Raw genomic sequence first — 22,308 nt, forward strand, 5'->3', positions numbered from 1 at the left:
GACACTGACGAGCCAAGGACGCAAAGAACGCCACACCCCGCTAGAACGAACTGGAATATGCGCTCGGATGTCGAGTACGATCAGGATAACAAGAATCATCCGCTGAAACTGACGGGAAATCTCATATCACGCGATGGGTTGCCCCGTGGAGAGGCTATTCGTAGAACGAAAACAACAACCAAGAAACCATCTCGAAGATCTCAACTCTTATTTTAACGATAAAGAGAGAAAAACAACAGATATAAATTAATTAGGAAAAAGGTAGTCAGTAAATCAAAATAGACTATTACGCTTAGAAGAGTTCTAAGCTTAAAAAACGGTTTAGCTGAAAAACGGGATTCCAAAAAAGTAACTGGTGGCCTGTAAAAAAGCTGGAAGAAATGAATAAGTGCGCCGGCACTAGCAAAGCAACTACGCGGAGCATAACTAATCAACCGAAATTGTGGGAGATCGAGAATTTAGATTCAGAATACGAGCCAGCATTGCTGCCCTGTGGGGTTGAGGTCCGTGCAAAAGCGATCAAAGAGGGTCAAGGATCCAGCGGAGCTGGTACAAGTGCGAAAAAGCGAACGGTGAAGTTCGGAGGCGGCGGGAAGTTCTGCGGTGGACAGGTAACCGGACGAAGGAGCGGGAAAGCAGGTGGACAAAGGAACGGTAAAGCAAGCGGATAAATGAGCGGTGGGCGAGAGCGTACACGAAAGCGATCTGGCGATACATGCGGAGAAGGGGGCAAGGAAAAGAGCGGGTCGACCCAGGAAGCAACGGCTGGTGTTGTATTCGAGTCAGGACTCGAAAAGCCGATAGGAATCGGGCTCGAGGTAAGGCACGCGAAAGAGAAAGGCCGCGTCCAAAATGGGAGCAGTAATGATTGATGATATCACTCGGAACGAACGGGAAGGGGAGCCATCGGAGAAAGGCCGGGACACGGTGTAATCGAACCGAGAAAAGGAGAAACATTCGAACTAGTCAAAACTTTTAAAAAACGTAAACTTGAGCACGTAGCCCAGGGAGAAAATGTAGCAAAGTGTCTAAAACTCATATTATTTTGTAAAACAATTTTCAATTTTATCAATTTTGCATTTTAAGATTTTTTCAAATAAGACGGAATGTCATATATATATACTTATTTATGCTATCATAGTTTAGCTCAGTTTATAGTCCGTTTGTGGCAGTTACCCTGATGGTCAGTAATTGATACCTGCCAACAACGTTGTCACTTTCCAGTTGTGCTAAAATATTTGACCGTCTGAGTTCTGATTGCATTGAGTTAACTGTTCTGCCATTATTTATTCGCTGGAGAAACGCTTTCAATAGCACTGTTGCGGCTTCTGCGATAAGTCTGTTTTCGGCCTGTTGCAGAAGCTGCTTACTATTCACAAAGTCAACAGTTTGGCTTTGTAATGAGAGCTGAAAATAATAAATAATTTAAAAAATGATTTTCTAATGAAGGGCAAGAGAGACAATTTCAAGTATTTTTTTTTGTAAAATTTCAACCAATTTTTTTTTACCAGATATTGTACGATTCCATTGAATATTATCAAGAAGTTTGAAGATAATTTGGCCCGGATTTTTTGTTCAACATCTAGCAGAAGAGACAATTAGCGTTGAAGCAAAAACTTCTTGACCAATAGTTGCGAAAATGCGGATTGTTTGCATTGGAAAACGACCTAAGATAGAAGATGAACACGCGCAGGTCGTCCAAACACAACAAGTTTCAAGATCAAAGGGTGGAAAATTGTTTAAAAAAGCTTCTTATGGTGGCACTGGCTGGAACTGAAATGGACAGATTTTGTGGCAACCACAGTATGTGATAAGAAAAGAAGTGAACGAAAAAAAAATTTTTATTGATTTTTTTAAAAAAAATTAACTACAACGACGTATAGCAGATTTGAAATATAACTTATTGAGACCAAAAAACCAACAAAGATGGTATCACTACAGAAATAAACTAGCAAATGTTGTTTCTCTAAAAAATGACTAATCAAATATCAAAAAAATTCAAGGAAAAAAAATTCAAAATCCTTTCAAATCACCTCAAAATTGCTGAAATTTTTGTAGTTTTTCAAGTAAATTTTTCAGAAGTTTTTTATTTTTTCAAGTGTTCATTATTTAATTTCTGAACAAATAAGAATAATTAGGCAATGTTTTATTTATCAAAAAAAAACGGAGCTTAATTTTTTCAACCATATGTAAAAAACATCAAATTTTCAGAAAATATAGATAAATTTGCAATTATTGTGAACTAACCGCAAAAAACGTTGTTTCTTGAATACCAGACAATACGGATAGCTGTTGGAACAGTTCTCAATTTTTCGCTTCTCATATAATTGAACTCATAAAATAGAAATAATCGAACATGAAGAGATTTCCAAATATGTATAAGAATTTAAGATTTCCAGGGAAAATTTAAAGGAAACAGTTGATATTTGCTCGAAAAAAGCTCTTTTTTCATATATTTGGCAAAACATCCTTACAAAAAATATACGATGAAAAATGTCAAAATTTCGACATGCAAAAAATTTGTTCCAAATGATTGTAAGTTTTTCTGACTTCTTTCTGGTTTTTTCTTGAAGGTGAAGTGGTCGTAAGCAAACGAGAGCTATGAGCTCTGTAATAAACAAAAAAAAATCAGAACCAATATTGATTCTTTGCCTAAACATCTTCCTCAAAGGTCAAGCCCGCCCCAGGCAGATCTCGAACCGAGAATAGAGCTATTCAGCAGCCAGCTCGATGAAGGAAATGTAAAGGGAGGAATAAGGCTGGCGGCTGCTGTTGACAACATCTCACCTTTTTGTTTCCTAACTATGAGAAAATGGTATCAAATGTGACAATCGAAAGAACTGATATAAATTCCCCAAACCCGGAAAACTCGATAGTTGTTTCGTATCTGAGTTCGAGCAGTACAAAACAATAATGTTTTTTTTTCCAAAAATTTTGGAAGTCGGTCTGGAGAAAATTGCTCCCCCCGTTTTTAAAGACCTCTTTTATTAAATCTAACTGCTATCAGTGGCTCAATTTTTTGAAATCGCTTACTAAGCTCCTAAACCTTATAAGAAAAGCTTGACCTAAACCTTAAACTGGAAAAGCATGACGTCGAGGCGGAATGAGGTTTTACTGCGTATGAATCGTGTAATTGTAAAATCTGTCTCAAAGAAATAGGTTGCAAAAGACACCTCGAAGTCTGCGTTCAATTCGGAGACCTGCCGACATATCTACGATAATCTGCCATCAACCAGGAGACCGCTGACTAACAGCCCAGAGGCTCGTACCAGACCAACATTGACCCCAGAGAATGATCACACTAAAGGGAGACGGCTGACGGCTCGTACAATGACCTCACAGAACGATCAGACCAAAAGGAGACGGCTAATTGCTCCTACATTGACCCCACAGAACTACCAGACCAGAGGGAGACGGCTGACGGCTCGTACATTGACGCCACAGAACGACCAGACCAGAGGGAGACGGCTGATGGCTACTACATTGATCCCACAGAATTACCAGACCAGAGGGAGACGGCTGACGGCTCCTTCATTGACGCCACAGAATTACCAGACCAGAGGGAGACGGCTGACGGCTCGTACATTGACGCCACAGAACGACCAGACCAGAGGGAGACGGCTGATGGCTACTACATTGATCCCACAGAACTACCAGACCAGAGGGAGACGGCTGACGGCTCGTACATTGACGCCACAGAACGACCAGACCAGAGGGAGACGGCTGATGGCTACTACATTGATCTCACAGAATTACCAGACCAGAGGGAGACGGCTGACGGCTCCTTCATTGACCCCCAGAGAACAACCAGACCAAAGGGAGACGGCTGACGATGATTTAGACGACATACTCTATGCTCCAACACAATCCTTTTAAAACATTCCTTTTAAAACTGAAAACTCAATCTGATCATTTGTCTTAGTAAGAGGTTCAATTTACCATTTTTCCTCTAAAATTTGGCATGGTTGGCTATATTAGTTATTTACCTGATATTTGGTTACAAATTGGCCACATCCATTAAAAACCGTGAAACTGCGATTTTTTTGATATTTTCCGGGTGGCCCCTATCGAAACAAATTCTATGCGCCTACAACTTTCGAATGATGTAAGTTGTTACTCTTGGTCGATTCTTTTGCAGGTAACAATATTTTTCGTCATCCGCCCAGAAAAAAAAACTCAGATATGGCTAAACAGCTTCTCCAAAATGTGTAGATTTTAAATTGAGTGTTTTTGATAAATATTCTGGGCTGCTGAAGATATGTATTTATGCATGAACAAAAAGGGACCGTTTTTTAAATCTAACTCGTTTATGAAAGTCAAAAAGTGGCGGAATGAGCTGAGAATATGGAACCAGATCTAAACTATACATTATTATTGGTTATAAATTAGATTTTTTATCTCTATAAAATATTTAATACTAACCAATCATACTCCATCAAACTAACAACCCACTTATTTGTAAGTGCTGAAATTACTTTTAATTTCATCACCAGAGAGATTTGAATTTAACTTAGAACTTAGTTGCCTCTCCCAGAGACCGACTCGTAATAAACCAGTATACTCTCGATCTATTGAGACTAATTGAGAATAGTAGATATAAGAGTAAGATTAAGATCGGTATTAGACTAAGAAGTTGCACGAATCTATCCGGCCGAAAATAAGATAGCGTGACGAGCAGACGGTGTACCCTATCTGAAATTACTCTATGAGTTAGACCTAAGAACACAACTCAAATAAGATTCCATCAAAAGAATCAATTTTGATGGGATCCTATCTCACCCTTAAGGTGGTATGCTATCTCAAAGGACCATGAAGGGATGTGATATGGTGGGATGTGATTTGATGGGTTATGATGTGATGGGATCCTATCTCACCCTTAAGGTGGGATGCTATCTCAAAGGATCATGAAGGGATGTGATATGGTGGGATGTGATTTGATGGGTTATGATGTGATGGGATCCTATCTCACCCTTAAGGTGGGATGCTATCTCAAAGGATCATGAAGGGATGTGATATGGTGGGATGTGATTTGATGGGTTATGATGTGATGGGATCCTATCTCACCCTTAAGGTGGGATGCTATCTCAAAGGATCATGAAGGGATGTGATATGGTGGGATGTGATTTGATGGGTTACGATGTGATGGGATCCTATCTCACCCTTAAGGTGGGATGCTATCTCAAAGGATCATGAAGGGATGTGATATGGTGGGATGTGATTTGATGGGTTATGATGTGATGGGATCCTATCTCACCCTTAAGGTGGGATGCTATCTCAAAGGATCATGAAGGGATGTGATATGGTGGGATGTGATTTGATGGGTTACGATGTGATGGGATCCTATCTCACCCTTAAGGTGGGATGCTATCTCAAAGGATCATGAAGGGATGTGATATGGTGGGATGTGATTTGATGGGTTATGATGTAATGGGTTGTCATGTGATGGGATTTGATGAAGGGACTCCTGACTGTAACCTCGGTTACTTTTATACTTTCGGTCTTCTGATTACTATTAGATTAGGTTGAATATACATAAAAGAATTGTATTACAGATATCGTGAATGATTCCAGCATAATCTATTTTATATTTAAATGCGGGATTCACTATCTTGCCGTGTTTAAGCTTTTTCAACGTATTATCTTTGCATGTTTAGGCTATATCGTATATTGCGGTTAAGAATTTTTTTTTCGATTTTCCAATTTGATTTTAGTGGTTATTTTAACGAGTTTAAATTAAGCAGCCCATTATCTAATTAGGGGTTTCAAGTTTGGCCTCCAATTTTGAATGCCCGAATCATTTTAGTTAACGAGATAAGACGATTTTTGAGATTTTTTTCAAAAATTTTCAGAAATTTCAAATAACAAAATAATTTAAAACTTGAAATCCCCAATCCTGTAGTTGGGTGCTGTCAGAGTACTATAATGAGTTACAAATCTTGCCTCCAAATATGACTGTTCAAATCCTTGTAATTTTCTAGTTATGACGTTTTTTGTGACTTTTTTCAAAAATTTTCAGAAAATTTAAATTATGATTGTTTTAAAAATCTGAAATTCCCAACCCTGTAGTTGGGTCCTGTCAAAAAATTCTCAAAGATTGCAATTTTTGCCTCCAAATATGACTGCTCAATTCTTTGTAGTTTTCGAGATATGACGTTTTTTGCGATTTTTTCAAAAGTTTTCAGTAAACTTAAATTATTAATATTTTTTAAAAACCTGAAATTCCTAACCCTGTACTTGGGTACTGTCAGAGTACTATCAAAGATCGCGAATCTCGCCTTAAAACATGACTGCTCAAATCCTTGTAGTTTTCGAGATATGTTTTTTTTAATTTTTTCAAAAAGTTTTTTGAAAACTTATATGATTTTTTTAAAATTAATTTTCAAAATTTGAAATTCTCAACCTTGTAGTTGAGTGCTGTCAGATTACTCTGAGGAGTTAAAAATCTTGCCAACAAATATGATTGTTCAAATCCTTGTAGTTTTCGAGATATGACGTTTTTTGTTATTTTTTTCAAAAAGTTTTTTGAAAACTTATATGATTTTTTTTCGCAAAATCTGAAATTCCCAACCCTGAAGTTGGGTCCTGTCAGAAAAATCTCAAAGATTGCGAATCTTGCCTCCAAATATGACTGTTCAAATCCTTGTAGTTTTCGAGATGTGACGTTTTTTGTGATTTTTTCAAAAATTTTCAGTAAACTTAAATTATTACCTGCTTTTAAAAATCTGAAATTCCCAAAACTGTATTTAGGTCCTGTCAGAGTACTCTCAAAGATTGCGAATCTTGCCTCCAAGTATGACTGCTCAATTCTTTATGTTTTCGAGATATGAAGTTTTTGTGATTTTTTCAAAAATTTTCAGAAAACCTAATTTATTATGATTCTTTAAAAATCTGAAATTCCCAACGCTGTAGTTAGGTCCTGTCAGAGTACTCTCAAGGATTGCGACTCTTGCCTCCAAATATGACTGCTCAATTCTTTGTCGTTTTCAAGACGTGACATTTTTTATGATTTTTTCAAAATTACTAGAAAGTGTAAATTAATTTTTTTTTCAAAATTTGAAATTCCCAACGCTAAAGTTCGGTGTTGTCAGCGTACTCTAAAGAGTTACAAATCTTGCCACATGCGATTGCTAAACGAGACTGCTCAAATGCTTCTAGTTTCCGAGATGTGACGTTTTTTTATTTTTTCAAAAATTCTCAAAGAACTTATCTACAACGAAATTCAAAAAATTTGAAACTACTAACCTTATTGTCAGCGTACACCCAGGCGTCGCAAATCCTGCCTTTTATTATGAAGGCTCAAATCCTTTTAGTTTCTGAGATAAGACGTTTTTTCAATTTTTTTTTCTGAAAACAGGTGTAAAAAAGTTCACAAAGGTTTGGATTCCTAACCCTATAGTAGGGTGCTCTCAGTGACTCTCAAAGATTGCGAATCTTGCCTCCAAGTATGACTGCTCAATTCTTTATGTTTTCGAGATATGACGTTTTTGTGATTTTTTCAAAAATTTTCAGAAAACTTAATTTATTATGATTCTTTAAAAATCTGAAATTCCCAACGTTGTAGTTAGGTCCTGTCAGAGTACTCTCAAGGATTGCGACTCTTGCCTCCAAATATGAATGCTCAATTCTTTGTAGTTTTCGAGATATGTTTTTTGTAATTTTTTCAAAAATTTTCCGAAAATTTTAATTAATTAATTCTCAAACTTTGAAATTCTCAACCTTGTAGTTGAGTGCTGTCAGATTACTCTGAGGAGTTACAAATCTTGCCAACAAATATGATTGTTCAAATCCTTGTAGTTTTCGAGATATGACGTTTTTTGTTATTTTTTTCAAAAAGTTTTTTGAAAACTTATATGATTTTTTTTCGCAAAATCTGAAATTCCCAACCCTGAAGTTGGGTCCTGTCAGAAAAATCTCAAAGATTGCGAATCTTGCCTCCAAATATGACTGTTCAAATCCTTGTAGTTTTCGAGATGTGACGTTTTTTGTGATTTTTTCAAAAATTTTCAGTAAACTTAAATTATTACTAGCTTTTAAAAATCTGAAATTCCCAAAACTGTATTTAGGTCCTGTCAGAGTACTCTCAAAGATTGCGAATCTTGCCTCCAAGTATGACTGCTCAATTCTTTATGTTTTCGAGATATGAAGTTTTTGTGATTTTTTCAAAAATTTTCAGAAAACCTAATTTATTATGATTCTTTAAAAATCTGAAATTCCCAACGCTGTAGTTAGGTCCTGTCAGAGTACTCTCAAGGATTGCGACTCTTGCCTCCAAATATGACTGCTCAATTCTTTGTCGTTTTCAAGACGTGACATTTTTTATGATTTTTTCAAAATTACTAGAAAGTGTAAATTAATTTTTTTTTCAAAATTTGAAATTCCCAACGCTAAAGTTCGGTGTTGTCAGCGTACTCTAAAGAGTTACAAATCTTGCCACATGCGATTGCTAAACGAGACTGCTCAAATGCTTCTAGTTTCCGAGATGTGACGTTTTTTTATTTTTTCAAAAATTCTCAAAGAACTTATCTACAACGAAATTCAAAAAATTTGAAACTACTAACCTTATTGTCAGCGTACACCCAGGCGTCGCAAATCCTGCCTTTTATTATGAAGGCTCAAATCCTTTTAGTTTCTGAGATAAGACGTTTTTTCAATTTTTTTTTCTGGAAACAGGTGTAAAAAAGTTCACAAAGGTTTGGATTCCTAACCCTATAGTAGGGTGCTCTCAGTGACTCTCAAAGATTGCGAATCTTGCCTCCAAGTATGACTGCTCAATTCTTTATGTTTTCGAGATATGACGTTTTTGTGATTTTTTCAAAAATTTTCAGAAAACTTAATTTATTATGATTCTTTAAAAATCTGAAATTCCCAACGTTGTAGTTAGGTCCTGTCAGAGTACTCTCAAGGATTGCGACTCTTGCCTCCAAATATGAATGCTCAATTCTTTGTAGTTTTCGAGATATGTTTTTTGTAATTTTTTCAAAAATTTTCCGAAAATTTTAATTAATTAATTCTCAAACTTTGAAATTCTCAACCTTGTAGTTGAGTGCTGTCAGATTACTCTGAGGAGTTTCAAATCTTGCCAACAAATATGATTGTTCAAATCCTTGCAGTTTTTGAGATATGACGTTTTTTGTTATTTTTTTAAAAAAGTTTTTTGAAAACTTATATGATTTTTTTTTCGCAAAATCTGAAATTCCCAACCCTGAAGTTGGGTCCTGTCAGAGTGATCTCAAAGATTGGGAACCTTGCCTCCAAATATGACTGTTCAAATCCTTGTAGTTTTCGAGATGTGACGTTGTTTGTGATTTTTTCAAAAAATTTTAGAAAACTTAAATTACTATTAGTTTTCGAAAATCTGAAATTCCCAACACTGTATTTAGGTCCTGTCAAAGTACTCTCTAAGATTGCGAATCTTGAATCCAAGTATGACTGCTCAATTCTTTTTGTTTTCGAGATATGACGTTTTTTGTGATTTTTTCAAAAGTTTTCAGAAAACTTAAATTATTATTATTTTTTTATAAATCTGAAATTCCTAACCCTGTACTTGGTACTGTCCGAGTACTCTCAAGGATCGCAAGATTTGTAACGCCTCAGAGTAATCTGACAGCAGTCAACTACAAGGTTGAGAATTTCAAATTTTGAGAAATAATTAATTAGAATTTTCTGAAAGGTTTTGAAAAATCACAAAAAACATCATATCCCGAAAACTACAAGGATTTGAGCAGTCATATTTTGAGGCAAGACTTGCGATCCTTGATAGTACTCTGACAGTACCCAAGTACAGGGTTAGGAATTTCAGAAGATCGCCAATCTTTTAAAAATCTGAAATTCCCAACCCATTAGTTGGGTCCTGTCAGAGTAATCTCAAAGATTGCGAATCTTGCCTCCAACTATGACTGCTCAATTCTTTGTAGTTTTCGAGATATGATGTTTTTTGTAAATTTTTTCAAAAGTTTTCAGAAAACTTAAATTGTTAATTTTTTTAAAAAATCTGAAATTCCTAACCCTGTACTTGGGTACTGTCAGAGTACTATCAAGGATCGCGAATCTCGCCTTAAAATATGACTGCTCAAATCCTTGTAGTTTTCGAGATATGTTTTTTGTAATTTTTTCGAAAAGTTTTTTGAAAACTTATATGATTTTTTTAAAATTAAATTTCAAAATTTGAAATTCTCAACCTTGTAGTTGAGTGCTGTCAGATTACTCTGAGGAGTTACAAATCTCGCCAACAAATATGATTGTTCAAATCCTTGTAGTTTTCGAGATATGACGTTTTTTGTTATTTTTTTCAAAAATTTTCAGAAAACTTAAATTATGATTGTTTTAAAAATCTGAAATTCCCAACCCTGTAGTTGGGTCCTGTCAAAAAAATCTCAAAGATTGCAATTTTTGCCTCCAAATATGACTGCTCAATTCTTTGTAGTTTTCGAGATATGACGTTTTTTGCGATTTTTTCAAAAGTTTTCAGTAAACTTAAATTATTAATATTTTTTAAAAACTTGAAATTCCTAGCCCTGTACTTGGGTACTGTCAGAGTACTATCAAAGATCGCGAATCTCGCCTTAAAACATGACTGCTCAAATCCTTGTAGTTTTCGAGATACGTTTTTTTTAATTTTTTCAAAAAGTTTTTTGAAAACTTATATGATTTTTTTAAAATTAATTTTCAAAATTTGAAATTCTCAACCTTGTAGTTGAGTGCTGTCAGATTTTTTCTGAGGAGTTACAAATCTTGCCAACAAATATGATTGTTCAAATCCTTGTAGTTTTCGAGATATGACGTTTTTTGTTATTTTTTTTCAAAAAGTTTTTTGAAAACTTATATGATTTTTTTTCGCAAAATCTGAAATTCCCAACCCTGAAGTTGGGTCCTGTCAGAAAAATCTCAAAGATTGCGAATCTTGCCTCCAAATATGACTGTTCAATTCTTTGTAGTTTTCGAGATATGACGTTTTTTGCGATTTTTTCAAAAGTTTTCAGTAAACTTAAATTATTAATATTTTTTAAAAACCTGAAATTCCTAACCCTGTACTTGGGTACTGTCAGAGTACTATCAAAGATCGCGAATCTCGCCTTAAAACATGACTGCTCAAATCCTTGTAGTTTTCGAGATATGTTTTTTTTTAATTTTTTCAAAAAGTTTTTTAAAAACTTATATGATTTTTTTAAAATTAATTTTCAAAATTTGAAGTTCTCAACCTTGTAGTTGAGTGCTGTCAGATTTTTCTGAGGAGTTACAAATCTTGCCAACAAATATGATTGTTCAAATCCTTGTAGTTTTTGAGATATGACGTTTTTTGTTATTTTTTTCAAAAAGTTTTTTGAAAACGTATATGATTTTTTTTCGCAAAATCTGAAATTCCCAACCCTGAAGTTGGGTCCTGTCAGAAAAATCTCAAAGATTGCGAATCTTGCCTCCAAATATGACTGTTCAAATCCTTGTAGTTTTCGAGATGTGACGTTTTTTGTGATTTTTTCAAAAATTTTCAGTAAACTTAAATTATTACTAGCTTTTAAAAATCTGAAATTCCCAAAACTGTATTTAGGTCCTGTCAGAGTACTCTCAAAGATTGCGAATCTTGCCTCCAAGTATGACTGCTCAATTCTTTATGTTTTCGAGATATGAAGTTTTTGTGATTTTTTCAAAAATTTTCAGAAAACCTAATTTATTATGATTCTTTAAAAATCTGAAATTCCCAACGTTGTAGTTAGGTCCTGTCAGAGCACTCTCAAGGATTGCGACTCTTGCCTCCAAATATGAATGCTCAATTCTTTGTAGTTTTCGAGATATGTTTTTCGTAATTTTTTCAAAAATTTTCCGAAAATTTTAATTAATTAATTCTCAAACTTTGAAATTGTCAACCTTGTAGTTGAGTGCTGTAAGATTACTCTGAGGAGTTTCAAATCTTGCCAACAAATATGATTGTTCAAATCCTTGCAGTTTTTGAGATATGACGTTTTTTGTTATTTTTTTTAAAAAGTTTTTTGAAAACTTATATGATTTTTTTTCGCAAAATCTGAAATTCCCAACCCTGAAGTTGGGTCCAGTCAGAGTAATCTTAAAGATTGGGAACCTTGCCTCCAAATATGACTGTTCAAATCCTTGTAGTTTTCGAGATGTGACGTTTTTTGTGATTTTTTCAAAAAATTTTAGAAAACTTTAATTACTATTAGTTTTCGAAAATCTGAAATTCCCAACACTGTATTTAGGTCCTGTCAAAGTACTCTCTAAGATTGCGAATCTTGAATCCAAGTATGACTGCTCAATTCTTTATGTTTTCGAGATATGACGTTTTTGTGATTTTTTCAAAAATTTTCAGAAAACTTAATTTATTATGATTCTTTAAAAATCTGAAATTCCCAACGTTGTAGTTAGGTCCTGTCAGAGCACTCTCAAGGATTGCGACTCTTGCCTCCAAATATGAATGCTCAATTCTTTGTAGTTTTCGAGATATGTTTTTCGTAATTTTTTCAAAAATTTTCCGAAAATTTTAATTAATTAATTCTCAAACTTTGAAATACTCAACCTTGTAGTTGAGTGCTGTCAGATTACTCTGAGGAGTTACAAATCTTGCCAACAAACATGATTGTTCAAATCCTTGTAGTTTTCGAGATATGACGTTTTTTGTTATTTTTTTCAAAAAGTTTTTTGGAAACTTATATGATTTTTTTTTCGCAAAATCTGAAATTCCCAACCCTGAAGTTGGGTCCTGTCAGAAAAATCTCAAAGATTGCGAATCTTGCCTCCAAATATGACTGTTCAAATCCTTGTAGTTTTCGAGATGTGACGTTTTTTGTGATTTTTTCAAAAATTTTCAATTAACTTAAATTATTATTAGTTTTTAAAAATCTGAAATTCCCAACACTGTATTTAGGTCCTGTCAGAGTACTCTCAAAGATTGCGAATCTTGCCTCCAAGTATGACTGCTCAATTCTTTATGTTTTCGAGATATGACGTTTTTGTGATTTTTTCAAAAATTTTCAGAAAACTTAATTTATTATGATTCTTTAAAAATCTGAAATTCCCAACGCTGTAGTTAGGTCCTGTCAGAGTACTCTCAAGGATTGCGACTCTTGCCTCCAAATATGACTGCTCAATTCTTTGTAGTTTTCAAGACGTGACGTTTTTTGTGATTTTTTCAAAATTACTAGAAAGTGTAAATTAATTTTTTTTTCAAAATTTGAAATTCCCAACGCTAAAGTTCGGTGTTGACAGGGTACTCTAAAGAGTTACAAATCTTGCCACATGCGATTGCTAAACGAGACTGCTCAAATGCTTCTAGTTTCCGAGATGTGACGTTTTTTTATTTTTTCAAAAATTCTCAAAGAACTTATCTACAACGAAATTCAAAAAATTTGAAACTACTAACATTATTGTCAGCGTACACCCAGGCGTCGCAAATCCTGCCTTTTATTATGAATGCTCAAATCCTTTTAGTTTCCGAGATAAGACGTTTTTTTCAATTTTTTTTTTCTGGAAACAGGTGTAAAAAAGTTCACAAAGTTTTGGATTCCTAACCCTATAGTAGGGTGCTCTCAGTGACTCTCAGTGGTTGCAAATCTGGCCTCCAAATTTCTCGAGAGGCCCATTAAGTTAAATTTAAAAGTTCGAAATTGCCAACCCTGTAATTGGATGCAGTCAGAGTACACTAAAAGTTTGCAGATGTTGTTTCCAATATATGCGGTTTTTCATGAGTTGTCGAAAAATTTCGAAGCACCGAAGTGCGTTAAACGCTAGCATTAACTGAATTAAGTCTCAATCAAAATCCTTGTGCGCTTGAAGAAACTGTGCTTGAGCGAGCCGCCAGAAAAAAAGCAACGATGGAAAGGAAAGCACGAGAAAACTTGTTCTCCGACACATATCGAAAGCGAAGAAAATTGCAAGAAGATCAAGAACATGATTATTAAGTGAATGAAAACTTAAAGAAGATAATGAAACAGGAAGTCAAAGAAGGGATTGAAAAGTTAACAGGCGAGACAAAATCTAATGACATCAGCGAGACAAAAGTTTGAAGTGATAGTGGAAAGTTCCACTGTGAGTGATGCTGAAAAGAAAGAGAGAATAAAGATCTTCCGTGTGCCAAAATTGTGCAGGAAGTATCCTAGTGTCGAGACCAAGGTGCTAGCCCCCCATTTGGAATTGCACAGCTAGCAATAACAACAGAAAAACATCGACACAAGCGATCAAATTGTGCAGGAAGTATCCTAGTGTCGAGACCAAGGTGCTAGCCCCCCATTTGGAACTGCACAGCTAGCAATAACAACAGAAAAACATCGACACAAGCGATCAAATTGTGCAGGAAGTATCCTAGTGTCGAGACCAAGGTGCTAGCCCCCCATTTGGAATTGCACAGCTAGCAATAACAACAGAAAAACATCGACACAAGCGATCAAATTGTGCAGGAAGTATCCTAGTGTCGAGACCAAGGTGCTAGACCCCCATTTGGAATTGCACAGCTAGCAATAACAACAGAAAAACATCGACACAAGCGATCAAATTGTGCAGGAAGTATCCTAGTGTCGAAACCAAGGTGCTAGCCCCCATTTGGAATTGCACAGCTAGCAATAACAACAGAAAAACATCGACACAAGCGATCAAATTGTGCAGGAAGTATCCTAGTGTCGAGACCAAGGTGCTAGCCCCCCATTTGGAATTGCACAGCTAGCAATAACAACAGAAAAACATCGACACAAGCAATCAAATTGTGCAGGAAGTATCCTAGTGTCGAGACCAAGGTGCTAGCCCCCCATTTGGAATTGCACAGCTAGCAATAACAACAGAAAAACATCGACACAAGCGATCAAATTGTGCAGGAAGTATCCTAGTGTCGAAACCAAGGTGCTATCCCCCATTTGGAATTGCACAGCTAGCAATAACAACAGAAAAACATCGACACAAGCGATCAAATTGTGCAGGAAGTATCCTAGTGTAGTGACCAAGGTGCTAGCCCCCCATTTGGAATTGCACAGCTAGCAATAACAACAGAAAAACATCGACACAAGCGATCAAATTGTGCAGGAAGTATCCTAGTGTCGAGACCAAGGTGCTAGCCCCCCATTTGGAATTGCACAGCTAGCAATAACAACTGAAAAACATCGACAAAGCGATCAAATTGTGCAGTAAGTATCCTAGTGTCGAGACCAAGGTGCTAGCCCCCCATTTGGAATTGCACAGCTAGCAATAACAACAGAAAAACATCGACACAAGCGATCAAATTGTGCACGAAGTATCCTAGTGTCGAGACCAAGGTGCTAGCCCCCATTTGGAATTGCACAGCTAGCAATAACAACAGAAAAACATCGACACAAGCGATCAAATTGTGCAGGAAGTATCCTAGTGTCGAGACCAAGGTGCTAGCCCCCCCTATTTGGAATTGCGCAGCTAGCAATAACAACAGAAAAACATCGACACAAGCGATCAAATTGTGCAGGAAGTATCCTAGTGTCGAGACCAAGGTGCTAGCCCCCCATTTGGAATTGCACAGCTGGCAATAACAACAGAAAAACATCGACACAAGCGATCAAATTGTGCAGGAAGTATCCTAGTCTCGAGATCAAGGTGCCAGCCCCCCATTTGGAATTGCACAGCTAGCAATAACAACAGAAAAACATCGACACAAGCGATCAAATTGTGCAGGAAGTATCCTAGTGTCGAGACCAAGGTGCTAGCCCCCCATTTGGAATTGCACAGCTAGCAATAATAACAGAAAAACATCGACACAAGCGATCAAATTGTGCAGGAAGTATCCTAGTGTCGAGACCAAGGTGCTAGCCCCCCATTTGGAATTGCACAGCTAGCAATAACAACAGAAAAACATCGACACAAGCGATCAAATTGTGCAGGAAGTATCCTAGTGTCGAGACCAAAGTGCTAGCCCCTCATATGGAATTGCACAGCTAGCAATAACAACAGAAAAACATCGACACAAGCGATCAAATTGTGCAGGAAGTATCCTAGTGTCGAGACCAAGGTGCTAGCCCCCCATTTGGAATTGCACAGCTAGCAATAACAACAGAAAAACATCGACACAAGCGATCAAATTGTGCAGGAAGTATCCTAGTGTCGAGACCAAGGTGCTAGCCCCCCATTTGGAATTGCACAGCTAGCAATAACAACAGAAAAACATCGACACAAGCGATCAAATTGTGCAGGAAGTATCCTAGTGTCGAGACCAAGGTGCTAGCCCCCCATTTGGAATTGCACAGCTAGCAATAACAACAGAAAAACATCGACACAAGCGATCAAATTGTGCAGGAAGTATCCTAGTGTCGAAACCAAGGTGCTAGCCCCCATTTGGAATTGCACAGCTAGCAATAACAACAGAAAAACATCGACACAAGCGATCAAATTGTGCAGGAAGTATCCTAGTGTCGAGACCAAGGTGCTAGCCCCCCATTTGGAATTGCACAGCTAGCAATAACAACAGAAAAACATCGACACAAGCAATCAAATTGTGCAGGAAGTATCCTAGTGTCGAGACCAAGGTGCTAGCCCCCCATTCGGAATTGCACAGCTAGCAATAACAACAGAAAAACATCGACACAAGCGATCAAATTGTGCAGGAAGTATCCTAGTGTCGAAACCAAGGTGCTATCCCCCATTTGGAATTGCACAGCTAGCAATAACAACAGAAAAACATCGACACAAGCGATCAAATTGTGCAGGAAGTATCCTAGTGTAGTGACCAAGGTGCTAGCCCCCCATTTGGAATTGCACAGCTAGCAATAACAACAGAAAAACATCGACACAAGCGATCAAATTGTGCAGGAAGTATCCTAGTGTCGAGACCAAGGTGCTAGCCCCCCATTTGGAATTGCACAGCTAGCAATAACAACTGAAAAACATCGACAAAGCGATCAAATTGTGCAGTAAGTATCCTAGTGTCGAGACCAAGGTGCTAGCCCCCCATTTGGAATTGCACAGCTAGCAATAACAACAGAAAAACATCGACACAAGCGATCAAATTGTGCAGGAAGTATCCTAGTGTCGAGACCAAGGTGCTAGCCCCCATTTGGAATTGCACAGCTAGCAATAACAACAGAAAAACATCGACACAAGCGATCAAATTGTGCAGGAAGTATCCTAGTGTCGAGACCAAGGTGCTAGCCCCCCCTATTTGGAATTGCGCAGCTAGCAATAACAACAGAAAAACATCGACACAAGCGATCAAATTGTGCAGGAAGTATCCTAGTGTCGAGACCAAGATGCTAGCCCCCCATTTGGAATTGCACAGCTAGCAATAACAACAGAAAAACATCGACACAAGCGATCAAATTGTGCAGGAAGTATCCTAGTCTCGAGATCAAGGTGCCAGCCCCCCATTTGGAATTGCACAGCTAGCAATAACAACAGAAAAACATCGACACAAGCGATCAAATTGTGCAGGAAGTATCCTAGTGTCGAGACCAAGGTGCTAGCCCCCCATTTGGAATTGCACAGCTAGCAATAATAACAGAAAAACATCGACACAAGCGATCAAATTGTGCAGGAAGTATCCTAGTGTCGAGACCAAGGTGCTAGCCCCCCATTTGGAATTGCACAGCTAGCAATAACAACAGAAAAACATCGACACAAGCGATCAAATTGTGCAGGAAGTATCCTAGTGTCGAGACCAAAGTGCTAGCCCCTCATATGGAATTGCACAGCTAGCAATAACAACAGAAAAACATCGACACAAGCGATCAAATTGTGCAGGAAGTATCCTAGTGTCGAGACCAAGGTGCTAGCCCCCCATTTGGAATTGCACAGCTAGCAATAACAACAGAAAAACATCGACACAAGCGATCAAATTGTGCAGGAAGTATCCTAGTGTCGAGACCAAAGTGCTAGCCCCTCATATGGAATTGCACAGCTAGCAATAACAACAGAAAAACATCGACACAAGCGATCAAATTGTGCAGGAAGTATCCTAGTGTCGAGACCAAGGTGCTAGCCCCCCATTTGGAATTGCACAGCTAGCAATAACAACAGAAAAACATCGACACAAGCGATCAAATTGTACAGGAAGTATCCTAGTGTCGAGACCAAGGTGCTAGCCTCCCATTTGGAATTGCATAGCTAGCAATAACAACAGAAAAACATCGACACAAGCGATCAAATTGTGCAGGAAATATCCTAGTGTCGAGACCAAGGTGCTAGCCCCCCATTTGGAATTGCACAGCCAGCAATAACAACAGAAAAACATCGACACAAGCGATCAAATTGTGCAGGAAGTATCCCATTGTCGAGACCAAGTTGCTAGCCCCCCATTTGGAATTGCACAGCTAGCAATAACAACAGAAAAACATCGACACAAGCGATCAAATTGTGCAGGAAGTATCCTAGTGTCGAGACCAAGGTGCTAGCCCCCCATTTGGAATTGCACAGCTAGCAATAACAACAGAAAAACATCGACACAAGCAATCAAATTGTGCAGGAAGTATCCTAGTGTCGAGACCAAGGAGCTAGCCCCCCATTTGGAATTGCACAGCTAGCAATAACAACAGAAAAACATCGACACAAGCGGTCAAATTGTGCAGGAAGTATCCTAGTGACGAGACCAAGGTGCTAGCCCCCCATTTGGAATTGCATAGCTAGCAATAACAACAGAAAAACATCGACACAAGCGATCAAATTGTGCAGGAAATATCCTAGTGTCGAGACCAAGGTGCTAGCCCCCCATTTGGAATTGCACAGCTAGCAATAACAACAGAAAAACATCGACACAAGGGATCAAATTGTGCAGGAAGTATCCTAGTGTCGAGACCAAGGTGCTAGCCCCCCATTTGGAATTGCACAGCTAGCAATAACAACAGAAAAACATCGACACAAGCGATCAAATTGTGCAGGAAGTATCCTAGTGTCGAGACCAAGGTGCTAGCCCCCCATTTGGAATTGCACAGCTAGCAATAACAACAGAAAAACATCGACACAAGCGATCAAATTGTGCAGGAAGTATCCTAGTGTCGAGACCAAGGTGCTAGCCCCCCATTTGGAATTGCACAGCTAGCAATAACAACAGAAAAACATCGACACAAGCGATCAAGAGTTACCGATTACACTTGAGAACGTCATAGCTATCACTCTAGACTTGCCTGTTAAAGATTTCTTTAGCAAAAAAAAGAGTCAAAGTCAAGGCCGACCCCTTTTCCTTAGATCTCGTGAAAGTTGAGCTCGTTTATTGTACTTATAAACGAGTGATAAGATTTTGGAAGACGATGGATGTCTTGAACGTTTAGCAATCATCGGGGACAGTGTAATGATTGCCATTTGTGCGAAGAATGTTGACGTCTTTTCGCTAAGTGGACGACGTCCAATGGTTTTGGACGTATGATTGCATTACTTTTTGTGTGGGGCGAAATGCTCTGGAGACCCACGGAAAACACCCAGAAATAAATCCGAGCGAAATATTTGCATACAACTTTGCAAATGTAATTGTCATTGTCATTCTGTACTAAAGTATATGGTATGCGCTTGCTCTCTTATTAAACTTTTTTTTGGTTTAGTGCGCTAAAAGTTCTAAAGTAATATTCGATATTCGAACTTTACAAAAAAACTGCAGCTTCAAGGTTTTGTTTAAGAATCCCAGTTGGACAAAAGCCCAACCGGATTTTTTTTGTTCAACTTTCAAAAGAGCAATTACAAGCGTTATTTTAAGCTAATAAAAAATTCAGGCTATTTAGCAAAAAAATAGCGTCAGTTGAGGCATTTTGATTATATAGTTCTGATCCGTAAGGTAACGTTTTTTAAGCAATATTGCTTTTAGGGAGGGTTCAAATGGCTAGTGTTGAGCAAAAATATACCATTCTGTACCAGAGTGTGTTGCATTCGCTTGCTCTCCAATAATAATTTTTGTTTAATTAAGTGCGCTAAAACTTCTAGATAAAAATTCGATAATTAAACTGAAAAACGACTGCAGCTTCAAGGTTTTTTGAGAAGGATTTTTTTGATAAAGTTTGAAGGAGCAATTATAAGCGTTATATCAAGCTAATGAAAAACTTTCAGGCTTCTTAGCAGCAGAATATATCGTCCATTTCTGAAAGCGTTTTGATCATATATCTCTGATACGTAAGGTAACAATTGTTTTTAAGCATTATTGATTATAGCCTGGCATCAATGTGCAAGAGCAAAAAAATTACACCACGATGTGCTAGAGTGTGCTGCATGCGATTGTTCACCTATCAAATTTTTTATTTTTTATCAGTCCGCAGAACATTGTTTGAAATTTTCGAACGTTAAAAAATTTGCTCGACAGTTTTGTTAGAGAATGTTCCATGCCCGCTGTCTTCCCAAGTTGAGGTTGTTCGCCTTTTTTAAAGCAAGACATGAGCAGTTTGAGCGTTTTTATTTAAAATCGCACTCAAACACTTGCTTCAAAATGAGCGGTTTTTAGGCATTCTATCAAAAAAAAAAACGCTCAAAAACCACGCAAGATTTGAACAACTTTGATCGGACTTTTGAAAAAAGCCGCTCAAAAACCGCGCAAGATTTGAGCGGTTTTTCTTCAGAAAACCGCTCAAATTTTGCGCGGTTTTATGGGCGTTTTTTTTAGAAAATCCACTCAAAATTTGTTCAAATCTTGCTTGGTTTGTGGGCGTTTTTTTTTAGAAAAATTGCTCAAAAACCGCTCACACCACTCATTATGAAGCAAGATTATGATCGCAATCGTCTAAAAAAACCGCTCAAACATTTCAAATCTTGCTTCAACTTAGGTGAAAAATCTCGAATCGAGTTGTGTGATTATCTTGCGTCAGCGACTGCGGCTTGTAAATTTTGTCCAACGACGAACTGAAACTGAGCATGACATGAACGAATTCAAAGTTTGGCCAGCTTACGATTTATAACGAATCATTTCAGTTCTCCAGCATAAGTAAAGAATATGCACACCGCGCGAAACATTGGATTTTTTTGACTGATTTAAGGAACAATACAGAAGGAGAAAACTGAAAAAAAACTCTCCGCAAATTTCCATTTAACGAGTCCTATCTTTTTGCGAAACGCTTACAATCAGTTTATTTAGGTAGGAGGGTAAAATAATTACCCACATTTTTGCACTTAGTTCTTTCTACATAAAAAAAGTACCGAGGGTAAGTAACCGGCAAAAAAGCCACCAAGGACTCCAAGGAAACCGGAAATTTGGTTAAAAACAACTGCGACACAGAACAGAAAGGAGTGAAATACTGCGACATAGAAAACGATATTGAACAAAACAAAGAGAAAAGTGATATATATTCACCGCCATGGCGTCTCGTATCAGAGCAAACGTGACAATTTTTTTCGGAAGCTTCTCTTTTTGGTTTAGAAATCAATCAGTTTGACCTTCACCTGTTTGGAAAACTTCAGCTTCAATTTTAACTGATCAAAAACACAATTGAAACTGCAGAAAAACAAAATCTTTGTCCTTCAAAACAGCAAAATTTAAAAAAGAGTATACTATGGACCCATATTTTTCTAGCATCGAAGTTGAAGTTTACACTAGAAAGATTATCATCAAATTGAAAAGTATTTGTTTTTTTTATCGATTTGTTGATTAGTTTACGAACAACATGGAGACTGATTCGGTGAAAAATCATCGACCACGGTGATTATTGATACAAACGCCTATGCCAAATATGAATTCCTTGATTTCAGATATAACTGACCAACAGTTTTTAATGAAAAAGCAGGGGAAAAACTGATGGTATGCAGAAAAGGCAGGAAAAATTATTGAAGAGAGTAGGGGCGCAAGAATGTTACACATCAAAACACAGCATATTTAGCTAGAACCCCCCACCCTTCCTTGATGCACCCAAGGTGCAGGACGATACTCACCATACCTTGAGGTTTTTTTTCACGAAAACCAGTTTTTTGATTTGGACCTTTAGCTAGTCAAATTGTGCAAACCAGTAATATTTGAACACTCTTTATCAGAGCTGATTCAAAATGTCCGGACAAAATGAACATAACTTAAGACTTTCCACGCGCTTTTCTCAAATTGGATTGAGATTAGACCAAGATTCAAATGAGATTAGTCCAAAGTTGATTAGAGTTTCACCACAAACACTAAGTAGCAATTTGTTTTTCAATTTTTGGGACCAAAACTTTAAACCAAAAATCATTTTTTTAGTTTCGTTTAATCAGTTAAAAACTACGCTTGAACTACCCCGTTAATTGATGAAGCCCAAATAAATTTGAGAAGAGTAAGACATCCAAAAATTTTTGCAGAAAGTTTGAAACTTCTTTTAAGCAAAAATTTTGATTTTCTTAAAGTGAAAAAGCCCTTTTTGGATTTTCAACCAAAAATGATATTCCCTTATACAGCTAATTGGAGATTTTGTTCATAATTAATTT

General features: G+C 37.1%; 2 protein-coding genes across 2 annotated transcripts in view; one reads left to right on the plus strand and one right to left on the minus strand.

Annotated features, from left to right (window-relative positions):
• LOC134842285 (alpha-mannosidase 2-like) overlaps positions 1–22,308 on the plus strand; it is a 402,951-nt gene that overhangs the window by 119,379 nt on the left and 261,264 nt on the right. The window lies entirely within an intron of this gene.
• Positions 1–22,308, minus strand: part of LOC134842284 (uncharacterized) — a 33,883-nt gene that overhangs the window by 3,587 nt on the left and 7,988 nt on the right. The window lies entirely within an intron of this gene.

Source organism: Symsagittifera roscoffensis, chromosome 3 (genome assembly GCF_963678635.1).
Source record: "Symsagittifera roscoffensis chromosome 3, txSymRosc1.1, whole genome shotgun sequence".
Classification (NCBI taxonomy): Eukaryota; Metazoa; Xenacoelomorpha; order Acoela; family Convolutidae; genus Symsagittifera; species Symsagittifera roscoffensis.